This window comes from Maniola hyperantus, chromosome 25, assembly GCF_902806685.2.
Source record: "Maniola hyperantus chromosome 25, iAphHyp1.2, whole genome shotgun sequence".
NCBI classification, from domain to species: Eukaryota; Metazoa; Arthropoda; class Insecta; order Lepidoptera; family Nymphalidae; genus Maniola; species Maniola hyperantus.
In genome coordinates this window covers 5571953-5589602 of record NC_048560.1, presented here as the reverse complement: position 1 = coordinate 5589602, position 17650 = coordinate 5571953, and the positions used below count along the sequence as shown (strand labels likewise).

The window sequence follows — 17650 nt, the reverse complement described above, 5'->3', positions numbered from 1 at the left end:
GCTGGATTCAGGCGACAAGAGACCTCTGTCCAGCAGTGGACGTGTATCGGTTGATGATGAGAATTTTGTTGAGTTGCTATGAAACTTATATATTACAATAACATTATGTATTTGCTAACTTTTATGATGAAAGAAATGTTTATTTTTTCTCACTAACTTTTTCTGCGACTTCATGCACGTGATATAATAATTAATGGCACTCGGGGAAATGTAGCAGTAAAGAGTTTTCTTTTGGAGATTACCCCTACTTCCAAACTTAACATCTTTATAATTTTTTTTATTTTATTATTATTATAAAGGCAACATAACACAGGTTTCAGCTATGAATGGTCCAAATAAAAAAAAACAATAGATTAAGATCTAAGCGGTAACCCTTAATATGTGTACACAACAATACTTAAATAAATATATGCACTAAACAAGGTAAGATACAAATTATAAAACACAGAAAAAAGAAATCGACAATATGTATTATTATTAAATATATAAAGTGTTTTAGGTAACTAAATAGTTATAATAAATTTATAATATTAGTCTAGATCTTAAAGACTTCCTCCGAACGAACACTAAGTAAATGTTTTTCATTTAATTTTTTCCTAATTAACTATAGCACTCTTGCGCCTCAATATAAATAACCTCTAATCCTATAAATCCGGCACATTAGATTATATATAGGGTATTACATATACGACTTATATTGCCATGTACCTAATCCTTGTTTATACGAGACATTCTTCGCTGACCGTTGCGCGTATCCTCTTGCTTTTATTACGAGCCTCATTGCGAACGTTTGACCTAATGAAATTGTTATCTTATTATGTTTCTGTAATGATACGGCCCGGCCCGGCTCCACTATAGAGATTCGGCAAATTTTTGTAGTAAATAAAAATAAATAAATTAATTAAATAAATGATTCGTGATATATAGCGAATTGTGTGGCTGGGCGGCAGCAATAGGGTCTTGGACTGTTTCATTAAAAGTATCTCAGCCTATTGTTTACATAACTAAAATGCTGCTAAAAATATTTTCCCACAGAAATTACTCTATTTTTATGTTATAAAATTGAAAAATATATGTCGTTTATCGCCTTTTGTACAGCGTGTTAACTACATAGTAATAAATAGTAATAATTATTATTATGTTAAAAAAAATAAAAAAATCGTATTTTTCTTATTTAATTATTCTCTTTAATAATGAATTCTAGCCCCATAAACTACCGCTATACAAAACATCACATCATTTTATTTCTACAGTCCAAGACCCCATTGCCTACCTATTATAAAATTATAAGAAAAAATTACAGAAATGACGAATGAAACAGTTTGTTATCAATTAATAAAGCTCTTACCCTCTAACAAATAAACCTGGAATTGCGGTGGAATAGTTATACTCTGTTTTGTCTTTCTCTGTCATCAGTAATTTGACATTTGAAGAAAAAAGACAAAACAGAGTATAACTATTCCACCGCTATTCCAGGTTTATTTGTTAGAGGGTTAGACCTTTGTTTTAATTTCAGACTTTCTGCATTAATCCTTTAACGATATTTCTTTACAGCATACACAGTGCGAATTCAAACTCCTATTGCATCCATCTATCTCGATTTCACCGAGAATAGCGTCCGATCCATACATCCTCAATCGACTACGGTTAGTGGATAATTGGGGCTGTCCGGCGGCTGGCCTTGACAGTCTTATTTAAGGAGGACCGCTAGTAGTACTTTCCGAACGAGTAGAAACGGGCCTACTTTTGCCGCGAATTTTGAACAAACTCGACGAAATTAAGTTTGGGGTACATGTCCAAATAGAGTAAGTTATAATTTCCCAACGAGTTGAAATCGTCGTACTTTTGCCGCGAATTTTGAATCAAACCAGCGGAATATGAGTTGGATGAACATGTCAAAACGGGCAGACAAGTGGCTATCCAATGGCTGGCATTGTGAGTCTTGTTTACCGAGGACAGCTTGTACTTCCCGAATGAGTTGAAATGCTGAAAATTTTGCTGCGAATTTTAAACAAACCCGACGAAATTAGAGTTTGGGGTACATGTCCAAATAGAGACAAGATGGCTTAGACAATGTTATTTACGGAGGACTCAGAATAAGGACTGTTAGAAGTAGCCCTATTGTGACACTTACTGTTAGAGCGAGATAGCTAAATGCATTTAAGCTCTTGTTAGAACGTGACAAAATTATTATGCTTTGTCCTTCTTTTCTTTCTTTCTTTCTTCATTCTGGGCTGGTTTCCGCACTTAAACGTTTCCGTCTGTTGTGCGTGCATCACCCCTCCCCGCCGAAGTCTTCACTCCAGCCATCCAAGCTCACTCCAGAAGCCAAGTAGACCGCCCAGGTTGCCGAGGGCTTCTTGGAGTGAGGTCGGATGCTTTGTCCTTATCACCGTGGCCACTTTTTTTCGTTTGTCAAAATGTATTTGTACGTGAGTATTTGACAAACAACGTGAAGTGTAGAAGGAATGACATTTCACAAGTAAGAAAATCTGCTTGAGCGAGAGGGACTGAGGGGGCCACGCTAGTTGCAAATCTGGACATATCTGTGTTCCGAACGAATTGAAACCGTCATACTTTTGCCGGGAATTGTAAAACAAACCGGCGAAATGTGCGTTGGATGAACACGCAAAAATGGGCAGACTAGAAGCTATACAATGGCTGATAATGGCAGTCTTGTTTACCGAGGTCCGCTAGTACCTACTAATTATATCGATGGCTAGAACTCTCCGAGTGAGTTGAAATTGTGAAAATTTTGCTGCGAATTTCGAACAAACCCCACGAAATTGTAGTTTGGGGAACATGTCGAAATGGAGACACTTGACTTTGCCTTGCATCTTCTTAACAGAACAGCACAGCAACTCCAGAACGAGTTGAAACGGTGATAACTCTAATATAATATACCTGCGCGATTTTGTAACAATTAAGATGTAGTAATAATATGAGTTCCAGGACCATCTCAAAATAATGAAACTATTTTATCAACCGTAAGTTTTAACAAAAAATACTTCATAACAACTAAGTTTCTTTTTCTGGTAAACCTATAGTAATCTCCATAAGATAAACTGCATAATATATTAATAACTGTTTTAAGACAATTCATGACATAATTAAATAATTATTAATTAATTAATAATTATTAATAATTGTTTTAAGACAATTCATAAGAAAACACGAATTTAATAAACGTTAGACATAAAAATATTCACTAAAATGAAAAACATATTATACATGTACCTATTGAAATATCTTTTTCTAAAACAGACTAGGGCAATAGACACTGACATTTTAATAAAGCGTATAACAAAATCAGATACGTAAAACACTCAATGTAAACTAGCGGTGCATTAAATAACCGACATAGAATAGATAAAATCATTAAAGTATTATCTAGGAATTTCATCTAAAATAACCGGCTAAACAGAAGGAAACCAGACATTTCGCAACTATCTGTACATAATGTATTGAAATTCCTACCGCAAGCCGGCGATTCTAATAAGAATTTGTCTGGCCATACCCGACACTGACAACTATGAATAAGCATAGAACGTGATTGGAATATATCTCACGTAATATGGCGAATTCTCTAAAAAATCCGCAATATTTTTCACAAAACTGGCTGATTGCGTGTACATGTACTCAGTTCGCATCCACACGACTCATACACTGGAATTCATAGCCAAGATAGGGGCTTCTTTAGAGGCCGATTCAAACGACACCTATTTAACGTTAGTAATCATAACTGGGTAAATAAAAGCTAATCGATCATCTAAATATCCATTGATAAGAGCGAGGGAAATTTCCAACTGTCACCGAGTCGAGTACACAGCTAATTAGTAAATACGTCTGTATAATACGCATGAAACTGTGTGTCAATCGTCGGGCGTCGTCCATGGACATATCTTGATAAAAGATTCATCATAATATACCTACTAACTCATACGATAATATATTTCCTCTTGCATCTTCTTCTTCTTTGCTCTGGGCTGGTTTCCGCACTTAAACGTTTCCGTCTGTTGTGCGTGCATTGCCCCTCCTCGCCGAACTCTTCACTCCAGCCATCCAAGCCCGCTCCAGAAACCAAATAGACCGCCCAGGTTGCCGAGGGCTTCATGGAGTGAGGTCGGGGAACTTAAATGGCGCTCGCGTTGACCTGCTACGCCCGTGCACTCCAGGAGTACGTGCGTCGGTGTTTCATCGACCTCCATGCAGGCCCTGCACAGAGGACTGTCGGTTTCCTCTTGCATTACGTAGACTCAAAATGGTACTGATTCTGTGCACTCCTAGATTTTAGAGTATTCGCATCCTCTTCTTACTAATGCATTTAGAAAAGGACAGATACAGTTTGACAGTTTTAAATTTAATTTAGAGCTGTCGAACCTCGTGACATTAGCTGCCAGTCGCGAGCCTATTGTTTAAATTTGTAGCGTGCACTAAAATTTAGAGTCTTTAAATGTAAAATTCATGTTGCGTCCCTTTTTTGCAATATTAAAAAGAAAAAGATGCAGATAGCCTAAATTTAGTTTAGAGAAAGACAAGAAAATCGGCGCCAATGTTATAAAAACACACATGGGTAACTTTGATTCGGGAGTTACTAAAGTAAGCGGAGAGCATTACATGAACAGATCATTCAATGTTCTCAGCGTACATACGAAATCCTTTAATTTTTTTGTTTTATCGTTTTGTATTTTGTATCTTTTTGTGTTTGTATTTAAATATATCATTAATCATCTAGTTAGTGTAAGTGATACTGCCGTCCCAATTAGATGTAAAACAAATAAATAAATAAATAATCTTAATATGTATGTAGTAGACTATCATATAAGGAATTGTGCCTACAAGTACGCGGACGAAGTTGCGGGCATCAGCTAGTTTCCAATATATTCTAAAAGATATATTGCCTAAAGAAATACAATTATAGTAAGTAGGGAAGCCAAACATTTATTTAACATAAGCGGTTTATAACATCAAAACTATCAGCCTGCGACTTTGCGCATAAAAAAGAACCGGCCAAGAGTCAGACTCGCCTATGCGCCGCGCCGTATTTTTTCGACATTTTGCACGATAAATCAAAAACTATTATGCATAAAAATAAATAAAAAACTGTTTTAGAATGTACAGGTAAAGCCCTTTCATATTATAATACCCCATGGTACCTATATGGTGTAGTTATCTTACTTCGAAAATTGAAAATACAATTATTTCTTCATAGACACACTTTAATTTTTTTTTGTGGTCCACAAATTCACGGTTTTTTCCTTAACTTGCGCTATAGAACAATAGACTTACCTATCAGCTGAATTTCATGATTCTTGGTCAACGTGAAGTACCCTATAGGTTTTCTTGACAGACACGACAGATGGCCAGACAGACAACGAAGTGATCCTATAAGGGTTCCTTTTTCCTTTTGAGGTGCGGAACCCTAAAATGGACTAAGAAAGACTTGGTTTATATCCTTCCTATGTCCTTCCCCGGGATGCAAGCTATCTCTGTACCAAATTACGTTAAAATCGGTTGAATGGATGAAAAGCTAGCAGACAGACAGACAGACACACTTTCGCATTTAAAATATTAGTATGGATATAGTAGTTTAAACAAGCATCAAGGTTAGACTTCTAAGAATAGACTCGAGGGGTTCAGAAGCGATCTGAATGTCATTTATTGCACACTACATTGTATTATACATACATATATATACACAATATACATACGCACTATACTCACTATACTCTCTGTGTACCTACTACCGTTGCACTACAGTTCACGACAGTTAGGGACTTTCTAACAAAACGTCGAGGCTCCGACGTCACTGGCAGACGTTAAATGTTAGTACATTTGTAGAGGTAGCCCTATTTTTCTTTGATTTTACGTCACCATAGCCTAATGTTTGACATATCGTCGATTCAGGATCGAACCGTGAGTTCCCTCATTATATGTAGTTCACTCTAACACAGCGAAAATTGCAATATACATTCCGTGAAAATTTCAACTCTCTACCTATTCATGATCATGAGATACAGCCCGCTGGCAGACAGACAGACGGACAGCGGAGGCTTAGTAATTGGGTCCAGATGGCATTGGCACCCTTCGGGTACGAAACCGGGTACAAACAAACACACTTTCGCATTTATAATAAGGGTACTGATTTATGATAGATTACAGTCTGGTTTACTAATGTTTGTAACCCGTGCATCTTGGCAAAGTAGCGTAGAATATATAGGTACATTTGTTTTAAAAAAGGTATGGTTATACTCGTAGTTACAATCGATCCCCCCAGTTCAACGGACTCTGCAGTAGCTGAAGTAGCCTCCTATTTGTGATCAGTAGGGTTAGTATGTGATTTTATTTAACTGCCACGTTGGTCTAGTGGTTTGGATGTTCGACTGCGGATGACGAGGTCTTGGATACGATTCCCGGGTCGGGTCAAAAAATAGGTATTGGGTTTTCTGTTAAGAATTTCTCAGTACTAGCTCGGAGTTAGCGATGTGTCACACTCCTGTGCCTCTGATCTCTCTCCGGTCGTGTCGGATTTCATATGCCTACCAACATGCTACCGGAAGGATCACCTTTAGAAGCACCTCCGAACGCACAACAAGTACATCCCTCCAGTACATGGACCAGAACAACATCTCTCTCATCGAAACGAAGATGGACATCAAGCAGAAAATGAAATACTTTGACGGCATCCAGCCCCACATCACCAACGTGCAAAGTGGGGTCAATTGGGACACTTCCATGGAGGTACGTGTATCATCATCATCTGCCTACCAGCATGCTACCGGAAGGATCAACACTTGTGCACTATAATATCACCCGCGCAGTTGCAGAATGCATGCTTTTAAATCAAGGATCTTTAGGTTCATTTTACACTGACTTTATAGTGTTCCAACGCTCGAATTCTATCAACGTTGGCGAGATGAAAAATCTCATATTAAACCTACAGGGCACCGATGTGATTTCATTTCGCCTAATGAACATCTATTTTTGGAAATGGAGTTGGCGGATTATTTGGATAAAACGAAAGGGTTCATCTGGGCCAATTAGAACATCGAGGGACCCTTTGGGCACACAGTTTAATGACCTCGACCAGTTTAAGGGCACACTATGTTTCACGGCGTGATTTCTTCCAAGGACTGGAGTGAGAAAACTCTCGGTTCTGATCCTGAATTGTCATGTGACAAATATTACGCTAGGGGTGACGTGTTAGCTCAAAGGTCGCACTGTAGCAAGCTGAAGTGGCCATGGGCACGTCATGTCTGTCGCAGAACCGACGACCGATGGGGCAGACGTGTTCTGGAGTGGAGACCGCGTACCGGTAAGCGCAGTGTGGGACGACCTCCAGCCCGCTGGACCGATGACCTGAAGAAGGTGGTGGGGAGCGGATGGATGAGGAAGGCGAAGGACCGTGTTTGGTGGCGCGCTCTTGGAAAGGCCTATGTCCAGCAGTGGACGCAAACAGGCTGATGGATTGGATTGGGTGACGTGAAATCAAAGATAACTAGTTTTTTCATAGCCTTCTTGCCAGTGTAGGTGAAGCCTCGTCATTTTTTACCAAGTTTCCTAGCTGTCATGAAACTGTGCTTCAGGGCCCACATTAATTGAGGACCCCGCACCGCGCTATTTTTTCCGTTTAATTCTGTGACAAGAAAAATTACGTTTTTTTTTTGCGCATGCGAGCGGCTGCACAATTTTCATGTCACAGAATTTTGCTGGAAAATCGCGCGATAAAAATTCGCAATCCGGGCTTTTTCTTATAGACAAACTAGCTTATGCTCGCGACTTCGCCAGCGTGGACTACACAAATTTAAAACCCCTATTTCCCCCCCTTAAAGGTTGAATTTTCAAAAATCCTTTCGTAGCGGATGGCTACGTCATATTAGCTATCTGCATGCCAAATTTCAGCCCGATCCGTCCAGTAGTTTGAGCTGTGCGTTGATAGATCAGTCAGTCAGTCAGTCAGTCAGTCAGTCAGTCATTCAGTCAGTCACCTTTTCCTTTTATATATTTAGATAAAAAAAATAAGAATGGATATAAGGACGTAATTAAATTTCTTAAGTTTGAAGTTGGCAGCAATTTGTTTCAAATTAAAGCAAACTTCTGCTTAGCAACCCTACCTATATTGGGGTGCTTTAATAAATGAATACTCTACCACTGTAACTAAAATATTTCCTTTCAACCTACAATTAGGTAGGCCTGAACAGTTTGTGTTAAAAGAGTCAGTAATAATAGGAAGGAACCCTTTACCTATGACCTTTCATTAGGTCAGCCTATTTCTGAAACTCTTGATTTTAAGCCTACCTTTTTCTTTTAAGCACCATTTGAAACCGTAATCATCCCTACCCATATTATAAATGCGAAAGTGTGTTTGTTTGTTAGTTTGTCCCTCAGTCACGTCGCATCGCAGACGTTATTTTCGCATGGGTACAGTGTGACGTTGTAAATTTTGAACTACTAACTAGCGTTTCGCTTTTAATAAAAATCAATTTTGTTCAAAGTATGTTGGTGCCACCTAGCATCAAGGTGCAGAACTACGCGTGGGTCGATGTTCAGAGTTCATTCGAGCCACAATAGATGGCGTTTGCTTCGTTGTCAATTGTCGTAAAAATAAAACAAAATAATTAAATAAAACCATAATATCATTTGTTTATTGTTAAGTCATTAACAAAACGGTTCTTATAATATATCCTTAGGTTCCGCAAATATTCAAAAATGAATTGGCTTCATGATCAAACTAAATGAGAGCGGCCACACTCGGGTTGCGTCTGGCAACACCGATTGGTGAGATTTAGAATTTTTCTGGAGTCAACATGTGAAGACGAATTTTTTCGTTCCAGGAAAATCTCACTCCTTTTCGCCCATGGCTTCGCCTGGGAAAATACAATAGTTATAAATTTAGTCATCCTAACGTATTTCAATGTTTCATCAATTATGGTGAGTGAAAAATCAAGTAATGTGGATTCGACAAAATGGCGCCCGAACGTTTTTTTATATAGTTATTTCTGTATATTTTGAGAAATTTTGTAAATTTTATGAAATGTACTCCGCTGATTGTACAACTTTCTAAGTAGTGACACATTGCAAAGAGCACTAAGCTGTTTTTATGGTTAACTAACTAAATAATAACTAATAGTTAGAAATTTTGTTTGATAGTTTAAGTAATTTTCTGAGTATAGTCCAACATTGGTTTTTTTTTCTTATTTAATTAACACATTATAAATGGTGCTTATGCCGTTCAATTATGTTATTTGACTTACCTTTGAGGTGTATAAGTGAATGTTTGCCTTCAGTTTAGTAATAAACATTGCTTAACTGAGTTGTTGTTGGGTATTGCTTTCAATAGTAAGTACATCTTATGTTTGAAAATTCCGGTAACTTAGTATAATTAAAGTTTTGAAACGCTATGTGCCGTTAACTAGTTACACACATACATTTATAAATACTAAGAGTTACAACTTGTGAAACTAAATATATAAACTATATTCAGAGATTACATTAAGTTCAAGTATGAAGTTATGAACAATTTTTTTTCAGTGACTTGATACTTCATTATTTTGTTGAAATTTTGTTTAGAGCTGTGTTAAGGTTATGATAAAAGCTACTTCACACACAAAACATGTTAAGTTTAATTGAATGCTGGTAGTTTAAAGTGACATTTAGAAACAGATTTTGTTGTATTTTAGGTTATGTGTTAAAAGTGTAAAGTAACAGTCATCAAACCATTGCACAATCTCTTTGTTTTTTTTAAAGATAATATGCTATTCAGAGTTCATTGCAACTTTGTTGCCTGTTTACTTTTGTAATTGTAAAGGTTGTAACACACTGTGTACTCATAAAGGTGATACTGCACCTTACAATCATTTATTCAATTTTGGGAAGTTTATTTTGTTATATTTTGTTTACTATAGTAATAATATGTGCTTGTATTATTAACAATATTTTGGAATAGGAACATAATTGATAAAATAGGTTAGGATAGACTTAAGAATATTGTTTTTGTTGTGTATTTTGCTTGTGTATATTTAATAGTTTAAATAACTTCTTTTGTGTTTGTGTTTAACCAATTTGTATAAGGCTAAACATAGACAGTTACACAAGCTCGATATTTTGTTAAATGTGTTTTGACTTAACACAATGGAACAGACTTTTGCCCAGTTTCATTCACTTTTGAAGGACGAATTGTGTTATGAGGTATCCATTCGTTCCGAAACTCCAGCACCTACAGTGCTAGGTTTAAAGAAACAGTTAAAACAATTAATTCAGGAAATTCCTTCTGAATCAATTTTAGAGACGGATTTCACTTCTGAAAGTGAGTTAGGGGTTATTACTAAAAAACTTCAAGACTTAGAAGATTTATTAAAAAAGTGTTCTGACACTAAAGATAGACATGCCCTCTGTAGGTCTAAAGCTTTAGCTTCACATTTGTACTTTAGAATTTTGAGAATACAGTGTTCCGAACTCAGCTTAATAAGTAGGAAGAGTGAATTACATACAAAGTTGCAGAGTTTGATTTCCAGATTAGATGCTGACAATGAGTCGTCTCACGACGAATCACTGGATTCCGAGAGTACCGCCGTTGACTGCACTGGTGATAAAAATGTTGCCAAGTGGAAGTTAAATTTCAACGGACAGGGTGATCCGCGCAGTTTCATCGAACGCGTTGAGGAATATAAAAGATCTTATGGCGTTTCAGATGGAAAATTATTTGTTTCTGCATTTCATCTTTTTACAGGCCGAGCATTGTTATGGTACAGAGGCAACAAATGTCAAGTTTCGTCTTGGTCAGAATTGAAAACTTTATTTTTAGAGGAATTTGATGCAGTAGATTATGACTACAGGTTGCTAGGTGAAATTCGAGCAAGAACACAAGGCTCTGAAGAACCTGTGTCTATCTATTTCGCTGTAATGTTTGGCATGTTTTCAAGGTTGTCAACACCACTTTCCGAAGAACAAAAGTTACAAATTTTATTACATAATATTCGCCCTTTTTACTCAGAACAATTAGCTCTTGTTGACATTAAGTCTGTCGCAATGTTGAAGGAAAAGTGTCGCAAACTAGAGGCTGCGAGGCAGCGTTCCGCCTTATTTTCTGAGCCTACTAACAGTAAGGCAACTTTAAGTTCAGAGTTTGCTTACAAACAAGTGACAAAACAGATAAACACACTTTCAGTCACACCTGCACCTAAGGTTGATACTAGTAAAGGCACTGATTTTACGAAAACAAATAAACAACTATGTTACAAGTGCGGCAAGGGTAACCATTCCTTTAAATTTTGCAGGACAGTTCCGAAATTTATTAGATGTTTTTCGTGTGGACGTCAGAACTTTACAGTAAAGACATGTCCAAGTTGTAGTAAAAAGGCGATTAGTAAACCCGCTCCGGACAAAAATTCAAAAAACTAATTAGTAAGAACTGTGCAGAGACACAAGTAAAGAACTTGGTCATTAACAACAAAACATCCCTTTTACCTGACACAGTTCTGTATTCAGTGGATAAACGAGACTTTAGGCCACATTTAAAGGTTTTGTTGACGGTTTTGAGATTACAGGTTTACTAGATTCCGGTGCTTGCGCGTCAATTTTGGGTAACCAGGCGCACAAGGTTTTTTGAGATTCGGTTATAAATTGCATAGCAGTATTGATACCACATTTTCAGTGGCAAATGGAGACAAACTTGATTGCATGGGTTATATGTTTATTCCGATTACTTATAATTCCGTAACTCACATAATAAAATTTTTTGTAGTACCCTCTATAATAGCGGATGTTATTTTGGCTGTGACTTTTGGAAAACATTTCAGTTAGCCCCTGGCATTTTTGATAATTTAGAATTAATTAAGGCACCTTCTCAATTTTACAATATTTGTGCGATTGATAATAAACAAATTCATACCATCACTTCTTTGAAAACTTATCATCTCAACAGAAAGAATTAGCCCAGTCTGTAGTAAATAAATTTTTAGATATTTCTTCAGAGAAAATTGGATTGGGTAGAACAAAATTAATTGAACATGTTATTGACACCGGTGATGCCTTGCCAATAAAAATAAAACAATATCCACTTTCTCCCGAAAAGAAGGAAGCTTTAAGTAAAGAGTTAGATAGGATGCTGGAAATGGACGTAGTTACTCCGAGTGAAAGCCCTTGGAATAACCCAGCAATTTTAGTGAAAAAGGCAAATGGAGACTGGAGATTTTGCCTAGATTGCAGGAAATTAAATTCAGTGAAAAAGGGGGATTCATACTCAATACCGTACATTCCACAAATTCTAGATAGCTTGAAAGAGGCAAGGTTTTTATCATCGATTGATTTAAGTTCAAGTTTCTGGCAAATTCCGTTAGCTGACGACTCTCAGGAAAAAACCAGTTTTACAGTTCCTGGTAGAGGGTTATTCAAATTTAAAGTCATGCCGTTTGGCCTATGCGGTGCACCAGCACGACAGCAGAGGTTAATGGACCAGTTATTTAATCAAAATTTTTGTAGTGATATTGAAAATGGAATAGTATTTTGTTATATAGATGATATTGTTATTTGTTCTGCTGATTTTGAAACCCATTTAATTTTATTAAACAGAGTTCTGGATAAACTAAAAATGGCTCAACTATCCATAAATTTTGATAAATGTAATTTTTTTAGAAACTCTTTGAAATATTTAGGGTATATAGTGGATGAATTTGGTTTACGCACAGATCCTGGAAAAGTTGCCGCAGTTTTGAACTTTCCGTTTGCGTTTCCGTTTTTAGTTTTCGGTTTTCGTATTTCGCTTTCGTTTTCCGTATTTATTTCTTTTGTACATTCACGTTGGCAACTTAATTCTATGGATAAGACATGGTGAAAATCTTTGTAATGAAACATTTCGGTTGTGAAGAATCAAGTTAAATCGAGTTTTGGGAGCTTGGCCGATGCCGTCCAGCTACCTTGCAGTCTTCGCACCTACAAGTAAGCAAATGTTTGTATCCTGGAACAGTTTAGTGAACCTTCTTAGTGTATGTGTACAGTAAGAACCCTGTCTTTACTACTGAGCTTTTATTTTGAAACAATTTTATGAATTTTACTGTGTCATTGTCTATTCCATGCCAATGGCATCTTAAATTTAAAACATAGATTTTATGTACTATCTACCTAAGGCATTCTAATGTATCTAAATTAAGTCTTGGCATTAAGCTAGAATAACTAAGCATTATTAGCCATCACTATGTATTAAGCGACCCCGGTAAAAGTTACATTAAAAACAATTTTGCCTAACATCTAGCAAATTTCATTTATAACACCTCATATACATTACAAGGGAGTCGACGGCTAGCTTCTATTCTTTACTAGGTAGATAGATCCAGTAAGTAAAATTATTTTTTTTTTTTCCTCTAATCTTTGTAAGGTGGTAGATTATTCCGTATCCGGGTATATTTCTATTCCGCCCAATTTACCACCCTTACAACAGTTAAAGACCTGGAGAGTGAAATAGGTTACTTTTTATCCCAAAAAATCAAATAGTTCCCAAGGGATTTTAAAAACCTAAATCCACGCGGACGAAGTCGTAGGTATTAATTAGCTAGTTGATACTAATTTCAACCGTATTTCAAAGCAAATAAAACAGATTTTTAGTTGTTATCACAAACAAAATGCGTCTTGGCTTGCACCCTACTCCATACTATTGAGTTTTTTTAGTTTTAATTTCTTTGTTTTTGTCATGTTATGTAATATTTTTTGTGTGCAATAAAGTATTTCTATCTATCTATCTATCTATCTATCTATCTATCTATCTATCTATCTATCTATCTAAAAATCAGTTTTATTTGCTTTGAAATACGGTTGAAATTAGTAGTCCAATAGGTATGCGACGGACTAATTTTTCCGCGACTTCGTCCGCATAGCATAGGAAGATACGTCATGTATAGTACGCGACAGGTTGAAATAGCAATCAGGGAGAGGACGCTCCGCACACCCACACAGCCCCCGCGCTAACCCGATGCGGGCGAGCGCGAGTGACGTACGGATGTGCCGGACGTTCCCGCGCCTCATACTTCGATTGTCATCTCAACCTGTCGCGGACTATACTCTACTATGAGCATTGCCTATATGGAGTTTTATAACATCTTTGTATGGGTAGTGATTTGCTTATATTGATATGTCACGTGTATATCACCTTGACACGATCGCAACGACTCTCGCGCAATCATTCACTTGGCGCACCGGACAAGATGGCGGCGCGGCGCGGCGCGATGACAGTTGCGTTCGGTAATTGCCCACAGGTGATTGGATAAATCAAAACACGATAAAATGGTTGTTATAGCCCAGACAATATACTAAAATAGAAAAATGAAAAATCTTTAAGAAAAGTAACTAGGTAGGTATCCTGAGCAACTAACTTTCTTTATAAATGGAGGAACCGAGCACTGAAGATGGCACCAAAATTTTAAATATATAAAACGAAAGACTGGCTGACTGATTTATCAACTAATAAGTAATAAATAATGGTATTTGGAAATTCACATTATTATAGCTATGTTCTACTAAAATTGGCTTTAATAATATTTTTGTTAAAATCAAGTTAACAACATACAAACTAAGTACAAAGTTATATTTTTGACATACAATAAAAATAATATGTATTATTGACTTTCGTTCACTCATCGAAGGAAAATCATCACTTCTTATTGAAGTGATATATTAAGTATAACAAAAAGAAAAACAAAGAAAACTGTAGTACCTACGTAACATTGAAAACATCGCTGAGTCAACATACAAGATAGTAACGGAAACAAACACGACTATCGTTGTATCAATATCGTAATATACCTATCTTGCCATCTATATATATAATATATAGAACGCTACAGGTCGAGATACAGTGCGACAAGGCTCTCTTGGCACTTGAATGACATGACAGGGGGACGCTGTTGGAGAACAAAGGCTTAGAATATTCAAACAAGAACAAAGGGGACACTTGACGGCAACGTTAGTTCCGATTTTCGTCACGCGCCAAGATAGCCTTGCGATCGGGGTGCGGACGCCCCCCACACCCGCACAGCTCCCGCACTAACCCGGTGCCAGATAGCGCGGGTGACATGCAGGTGTTCGGGGCGTTCCCCCGCCTCGTATCCCGATTGCCATTTCGACCTGTCGCGTACTTTAGGTACCTATTATTTGAAAGGGCTAAGATAAAAGGTGAATCAATATAGAGAGAGCCTAGGAGGGCCAGATTTTTGTTGTTTAATAAAAGCTGAAAGTTTCTATTCGCATTGTCCCCAACACAGAAATAAACGATCAGAAACTATGAAGTTTGGATAATGAACCAACCCCTGCCAGACACCCTTAAACTTTAATAAATTATTAAACTTTAAGGGTGTCTGGCAGGGGGGTTGCCATGATACTAATTGTCTGGCATTACATGATTTTTAATACTATTCAGAAGACAATAAAAAAAATTAGACTAAACTTCATCCTTTGACGTAAGATTTTATACGTCTTTGTTACCTAATATCTACCAAAGTCACCATGATCCAAACTTCATAGTCACTGATCGTTCCTCCCTGTGTCGGGGACAATGCCCAGAGAAACTTTCAGCTTTTATAGAATATTGATGGTCTGGCCGTCATAGGCTCTTTGTCTATAAGATAAGGTAAATCAATAGTTTAAAACGTTCCCCGCGTACGTGACTAGCAGCGCCATCTATTATGCAGTAGCTGAATCGCTAAGCAAAGCCTCGTAGCGGTCGGTGGCGAAACTGCATAACTTTATATATCGCTGCGCTGGGCACAACTAATGGTTCGTATCTAGACGTAAAACTTGCAGGGAACTAAATAAAGTAAGGTCATAACTCTTTATGGTCGTAAAAGAAATTGCACCTTCGTATTGGACGTGAACTTTAAGTCCTCGTAAGTCTTGCTAGAATATTATATTTTCAGGTGGTCGACTCCTTGATAGACCAATACAGGATAAGTACCAAATAGGAAGAAGGTTAAAGATGTACCGAAAAAAAGGAATTTACTTTTTACAAACACTGCCACTAGTAAATGCAACCCATTTTAATTGAATAGAGCACCCGCTCTAATATTATAATACATACAAGATTTCTATACCCATTTTGTTTTGATAAGGGGCCTCCAGTAATATAAGCTTGCAGAAAATGATTTGCCATGCAAGTTACCAAGTCCCTACTTTGATCGTCTTTTTTATAGAAAACAGGTTAGAAACATTAAACGCGACTCTATTAAAGATTATTTTATTGAAAAAATGTATATTATATAATAGACTTTGACGTAACTTGATTTAGTCACGAGAAGTAATTTAATTGGTCTCGTATAGAAACAGGAAGCAATAAGGATGAAAGTTAAAAGCTGAAAGCAATTTAATATTCCCGATAGCGAGTAGCAACATCACAAACAAGCCGACTTCGATATAAAAATATAGACAATCTTCCGACAAAAAACCTTAAATAAACCTTAAGTACGTTAGTACTATTATATATTCTGTGCCTTAAGGCCGCTTAAGGCGAAATGGGATCACAAACGTGAATCTATGGAAAAGTCTGGGCCGCTCGAGCGTTTTGTTGCACGTTTTTTTTATAAATATTTGTAAATAAATAGTTACTTAGTTCTCGGGTTTGATCCTGAATCGACATCAGCTGTTAAATATTAGGCTAGAGGTGACGTGAAATCAAAGAGACCTAGTAGCACCTAGTAGTTTCATAGCAGTGCAGTGCAAGGAGAAAGAAAGAAAGAAAGTAAGACAATCAATTTATTTGTTGTTGGTGTCACAGATAAAAACAAATACGAATGTAACATTTTCATGTGACACCACCCGAAATGGGTGTACAGCTCAGCATAATGTTTTGCATCATATGCGTTCACACGCATAAGATGGATGTAGGATGCTGATTTTTAGCTGTGAGTGTGACCCAGGGAAGTCTCGACGTTTAGTTACAAGTTTTCTTATTGTCGTGAACTTAACTTAACCTTAACTAAAACAAGTTTAACTGATTACTTTTACATTTGTACAGTTGTTGTATGGGAAATCCATAATGTTTTTACAATTGTAGTACCTAATATTGGTTTCCATTGTTATATTCGGTCAGTATTAATAATTATGCTCGCAAAAGAAAAATTTTACTTTTATTTTTGGGCACTTGCCTATATGCGCTTCAAAAAGTAATGCGCTTTATTTTTGCGGCCATCTTCGCGCCGAAACTGTTTATCTACGGTTTTACGTATATCAATGACTCTAAATTAAATATTGTACGTTGAACTTTCAATAGAGAACGCAATTATAGGAAAATTTTATTACTTACTATCTAACTATCTAATAGGACAATATAAACAAATCTTGCAACAATACAACATGCAGAACTACAAGAAAAAAATACATTATGGTTTTTTTCACTATTTTTTTTTATTGCATGATAGGCTTGTGCTTGGCGACAATCATGCTTAGAAAAGCAATGATGAGGTCTAGGATGTATTTCGCTATTTAAGACTAACTGACTCACACTGATTTCGCTCAAGTAGGTACCTAACACTATTTCTAAAAATCTTATCCGGGGTATAAAGAGAAAAAGTGCATGCGAAATCAAGTATCAATCAAGCGATATAACTATACTATTCATTAAGTTACGTTTTAAATAGCTCTAGCCTGAAATAAGTCACTATATGAGACA

At 36.7% G+C, this 17650-nt stretch overlaps 1 protein-coding gene across 1 annotated transcript in view; it reads right to left on the bottom strand.

Annotated features, from left to right (window-relative positions):
- LOC117993850 (serine/threonine-protein kinase MARK2-like) overlaps window positions 1–17650 on the bottom strand; it is a 249498-nt gene that overhangs the window by 204496 nt on the left and 27352 nt on the right. The window lies entirely within an intron of this gene.